This window comes from Rhincodon typus, chromosome 1, assembly GCF_021869965.1.
Source record: "Rhincodon typus isolate 14 chromosome 1, sRhiTyp1.1, whole genome shotgun sequence".
In the NCBI taxonomy this organism is placed as follows: Eukaryota; Metazoa; Chordata; class Chondrichthyes; order Orectolobiformes; family Rhincodontidae; genus Rhincodon; species Rhincodon typus.
The window spans coordinates 177595454-177601453 of record NC_063332.1 but is presented as its reverse complement, the minus strand read 5'-3'; the positions used below and the strand labels follow the sequence as shown (position 1 = coordinate 177601453).

Sequence of the window (6000 nt, the reverse complement as noted above, 5' to 3'; positions counted from 1 at the left end):
GTTAATGTTTCGGGTCCGGTGACTCTTTCTCAGAACTGGAGGAAGGCCAGTTCTGAGGAAGGCTCACCAGACCTGAAACGCTAACTCTCTGTTTTCTCCTTCACGGATGCTGCCAGACCCGCTGAGCTTTTCCAGCAACTTTGTTTTTGTTACTGAAAAAAAGCAGCATACCATCCTGGCTTGAACTATATCACCATTCCTTCAGTGTCGTCAAGGCAAAATCTTGGAACACCTTCTGAAAATACTCTCTACATGGAATGCAGCAGTTCCTAAAGGCAACTAACCATCACCTTCTGCATGGTACTTGGTGATGGGCAATAAATGCTGGCCCAGTTGGTGACACCCACATCCCATGAATGAATAAAATGAACTGGTTCCTCTTAAACCATCAGCGTTTTAATTGAGATAACAAGGTGTAGACCTGGATGAACACAGCAGGCCAAGCAGCATCAGAGGAGCAGGAAAGCTGATGCTTTGGGCCTAGACCCTTCTTCAGAAAATTGTTCAGAAAATTCAGAAAGTTTTAATTGAGATTGGATCCATAATTCATCCCTCAAATTGTTTGCTTCAATAAGTTGATGTTGGGTCAATGACATTATGTAGGAGAAATAACAAGGAGGATAACAAATGTGAAGGATCTAGGGTGGAAGGTGAGGGCCAAAGGAGCCCCTAATGTGGTTCTGGAAGGTGGGGGATATGGTAAGGGTAATTGTAGAGGACATAGTCTGAATTTGAGGATCCTGAAAACTACAGTGGAGGAGAATCTTCAATTGAAGCTATTAGACAACTTACTGGAAACTGTAGTATGGAAAATCACCAAATTGAAGTTATTCCATCTGTTTCTTACAATGCGGATGCTGCATGGCATACTTGACATTTCAATATTTTCTGTTTATATGGAAGAATTGATACTGTTGTTTGCAGCCAAGAACTTGAGTCTCAAAGGCTGTGCTTGTTGCCTGTTGTGACAGTTGAGGATGTCATGTTAAGGTTGGAGTGGAGCATTGTCAAGCAGTTTATTGGTAAATTGGTTTCCTCCACCGCTATTAGTTACTGCATTCATCACTTTGCCAATGAATAGGAGGTGACTGTAATTAGGGTATTGTTAAATTTGTCTGGAAAGTGATATTCCCTTCATTAACAGTGCCACAACAGACCCAGAATGGCCTGGCTCTCTGATTACTAGTTATGGTGCACATATCATTGGTAGTGCAGTTAGGGTCTTATCATAACTCCCCCTCATCTCCATATATATTGCACTCAGCTGCTTTTTCCTGCCATGATTGACATGTTGCTAACTTTGGAGCTGCCTGATAAAACTACTCGCCATTTTCCATTACCATTAAAGGAAGATCCCTGTCTTAGTGCCCATTCTGCTGTTTGATCACGGTCTCGGGGTGTAACTGTGCTCAAGCTTCTATTCCTGCGATTCTGCTACTGAATATTCCTCCTACATTTTATTTAATTCTCTGGAGACAATTTTTCAAACTGGAACAATGCATTTCAATTATGTAAGTTTTCAAAACTGTAGGTGTTTTTCGCCATAACTACGTTGTGGGTGTATCAATTTCAGTATTCTGCACTGGCATATATTCAGGAATAAGTGGACATTACTGTTTCTCAACAATGGTATTATTCGAGATGTTTACTGAAAATCTGGCTTATGGAAAAGTTAAAATGTTTTATCATCTCAAGACTTCAAGTACAAGATTTGTTACTTTTGCAAATTGTATCAACCTGATGATTAAATTTTGAAAAAAAGTCCTAATTGCCTCTAAATTGACAACTAAATGGAATGTGTATTTAGAAAATAAGTAACATGTACAAATATACACATTTATCCATGAGCTCTTCATTCACAATATGTAATTATATGCTTTAGAAAAAAATTTGGATTTTACCTTAAGTTTTTTATGAAACCGTCACTATTTTCACTCGACTATCTTACATTACTTACAAATATATATTGAGTTTATTCAAATTTGAAATCAACTGATCTAAAAATATCCCTCCCTGACGCACTCAAAGCTTTCTATGCTGGGTTTGAGCAAAATGCCAGTGGTGTGATGATGCCTGCCCCGACAGCCCCTAGCACACAATTTCCCTCCTTCACTGCTGCAGACATCCGATCAGTGTCCGTGGGAGTCAGCCCAATGAAAGCGACAGGCCTGGATATGTCCCCAGCCGAGCACCCAGATCCCGTGTAGACCAACTGGTGGAGTTATTCACCAACATCTTAATCCTCTCCTTCCTACGAGCCAAAGTCCCCACCTGCTTCAAAAAGACCACCATCATTCCTGTACCTCAGAAAACACAAGTTATTGTGCCTTAATGACTACCGCCCAGTGGCTCTAACCTCAATTATCATGAAATGCTGCGAGAGGCTGGTCATGGCTCACATCACCTGCAGTCTCCCAACCTGCCTCGATCTCCTACAATTTGCCAACCGACATAACAGATCCATAGTGGATGCCATATCCCTAGCCCTGCACTCATCCCTGGAACATCTGGACAACAAAGACACCTACATCAGACTCCTGCTCATTGACTGCAGCTTTGCCTTCAACACCATTACCCCCTCCAGACTGATCTCAAAACTCCGTGACCTTGATTTCAGCTCTGCCCTCTGCAACTAGATCCTCAGCTTTCTGCCCCACAGATCGCAATCAGTGAGGGTAGGTAACTGTGCCACCTCCACAATAACACTCCAGACTGGAGTCCCCCAGGATGTGCGCTCAGCCCCCATCTGTACTCCCTGTACACCCACAACGGTGTTGCCAAATTCCAAACGACATCTACAAGTTTGCTGACGACACCACCAAAGTGGGACAGATATCTAACAACAACGGGTCAAAATACAGAAGGGAGGTAGAGGGCTTGGTGTCGTGGTGCAATGAGAACAACCTCTCTCTTGATGTCAGCAAAACTAAAGAACTGATCATTGAGCTCGGAAAGAAAGGAGGAGAATACACCCCCATCTACATCAATGGAACTGAGGTTGAGAGGGTGGAGAGCATCAAGTCCCTCGGAGTGATGATAACCGGAGTTGTCCTGGACTTCCCACGTAGATGCAACAGTCAAGAAGGCACAATGCCTATTATTCCTCAGGCTGCGCAGGAAATTTGCTATGTCCATAAGGTCCCTCACCAACTTCTACAGATGCACCACCGAAAGCATACTGTCGGGGTGCATAATGGCCTCATGTGGCAACTGTCATGCTCAGGTCTGTAAGAAACTACAGAAGGTGGTGTGCACAGCCCAGAATGTTACGGAAGCCAACCTTCCATCCATGGACTCCATTTCCACGGCTCATTGATTCGGAAAGGCTGTCAACATCATCAAAGACCCATTGCAGCCCGGTAATGACCTCCTACAACCTTTTCTGTCAGGCAAAAGATACAGAAGCCTGAACAGGCATGAGCAGGTTTAGGAACAGTTTCTTTACAGCCATTGTTAGATTGATGAATGGACTCTCTAACCTCAAATGATGCTGATCTTGCTAGCATTGATCTCACCTAGCGCACGCCCTGTGCGATGTAACCTGTATGTGTCTAAGTCTTTTTGGTCTGTAAATCCTTGCTTACAGTGATCTGCCTGTACTGCTAGTAAACAAAGCTTTTCTCTGTACTTCGGTACACATGACAATAAATCAATCAATCAATAAAAAAGAGGATTGGTTTCCTATTCCAACAGGTCATATCACTCCTTCCTTGCTTTCAATTTTTAGTCGAAAGACAACCCCATCCAAACAACAATGCCTTTTGGCATATTCTAATTTCACAAAAAATTGGTGCAACTTAATTGAAAAGTATTTCCCTTCATAACTGGAAAGCATCAGGCATAGGTTCTGATGTGGAGTTTGGGTAAATTCCATGGAAGTATTTGTTGTTCAGATAAATTAAGTGAGCGTGGGACTGCACCAGTGCAATTTTACTAGTTTTGTGATAACGAGGCTAGGAATGTTTGATATTTAGAAGGGGAGAGATGTTAGTGGTCCAAGATGAGCTTATTCTTGTTGCTGGAAAGAATATGGGAAGCTTTACTCTGCACATTATCATGCTTCAACTGGCGTAAGATAACTGAATGCTAACCTTGACCATGAATATTTTGTTACGACAATCAAATCAAATCAAATCAAATCAGCCTCCCTATCTCTGTACTCTCAGCACAGAAAAATTAAAACCTTCAAAAACTCTCAAAATTAACACCTTGGCTCCTAACTAGACTTTATGATTATCCGATACCAGATTAATAACTTAAACTAAAGATTTAACTATTTATTGTGAATACCATAGCTTTAGTAGAGCCAAAATTAAGGCACAAGGTAATCCAATTGATATCTATGATTTAAACCAAATCTTCTTTAATTCTATCCCTCCACTCTCACGAAGACAGACACAGATAATAAATCAAAAGGGGAAAAAAGAAGTAAATTAGATGTAACTGGCCATTTTTCTTAAGCAGGCTCCACGATCTGTAACATCACAGACAAATGGGATTGTATCTTGCTTGCCTTCTGAAGACTCCAATGTAAGCAGATAGAACAGCATCCACTATTCATCAATCACGTTACAGCCAATTAATGTTAATGATTTACATATTATAGCAGAAGTACCTGTATATGCACTAATCATGAACTGACAAAGGTTAGGTTGAGAAACCTTTTACTAAGGTTAATGGGGATTTAGAAGTGCAGTGTACCAAAGCAAGAAAATTATGTTGGACCTTTAATAAAACACTGGTTTTGCCTCAACTGGAGTATTGTTGAATTCAGGGCACCATGTTTCAGGAAATAAGTGAAAACTTTAGAGAGGCTGCAAAAGAGATTTGTGACAGTAGTTCTAGCGATGAGACTTGCATTTTGTGGATTGCTTGGAGAAGCTTGGGAGTGCTCTGCTTAGAGAAGTGAAGAGTGAGAGGAGATTTGACAAAGAATCATGAGTGTCTGGATAGGATTGTTTTCAGAACAAGAGGCAGAGTTTTAAGGCGAATGACCAAAAAGAAGTGACATGAAATGGCTTTGCATAGCAAGTAGTTGGGATTCAAAATACATTGTCTGAAAGTGATGGAGGTTGATTTAATCGTGACCTTAAAAAAGAAATTAGATAACTTTAGTGAAGGGTAAAAACATCCAGGATGACAGGGAAAGGTCAGGCGTTGTGGGACTAGGTTCTGTGCTTGCAGAACCAGTGAAGACAGAAAGGACTGAATGGCTTCCTCCTGGGCTGTAATCATTCTATTTCAGCACTGCTGTTAGTGTGAGTGCGCAAGTCAAGAATATTGCCAATGGCGCTATCAAGCACTTACCAAAAACCTGCTCATAGAACCCTTGCCAGAACCGCTTGGCTCATTGCAGTACTCCCTTTTTACAACCTTAGTCTAGACCGACAAAAGAGCTGAATTCTGGAAACGAGGTAACGGTGAGTGCCCTTGTCATCAAAGTAGCATTTGACTGAATGTGGTGTCAGGGAGTCCAAGTGAAATTCAAGTTATTAGAAGTTGAAGGAAAATGCTCCACTGGTTGGAATTATACCTCACAAAAACAAAATTTGGTTGTGTTTATTTGGTCGTCAATCTACGTGTTCCCCAGTGCATGTCCTTGGCACAGCCATCTTCGATTGCTCCAAATGTGTTGTCCTCCAGCATGAAGTCAGAGAAGCGGATGTTTGTTGATGTTTTGACAAATATCAGTTATATTTCCAATTCCTCAGTTAGTGGAGCAGTCTATTACCGTAATAGCAAGTTGTGGACATCATTTAGGCTTGGGCTGGTAGGGTGCAAGTAAAATATTCTCTCAGCATTAGACATCTTCTTTATGTTTGGGAATTTGACCTAAACTGATTTGGCAAAATAACATAGTATCCTGTTGATTTCACTTAATCTGGATGACTGGCCTGTGATTACTTGGTGTGTCTCCTCCTTTCTAAAGTGATACCTTTGACATTTCCTACAGATAAATTATGTTCAGTTTTGGGAGTTGGTTCTAATCTCTACATTGTT

At 41.3% G+C, this 6000-nt stretch overlaps 1 protein-coding gene across 1 annotated transcript in view; it reads left to right on the top strand.

The window, feature by feature from the left end:
- The window catches only part of LOC109922553 (polycomb group RING finger protein 3), a 143046-nt gene that overhangs the window by 115436 nt on the left and 21610 nt on the right, over window positions 1–6000 (top strand). The gene's annotated exons all lie outside the window — the stretch shown is intronic.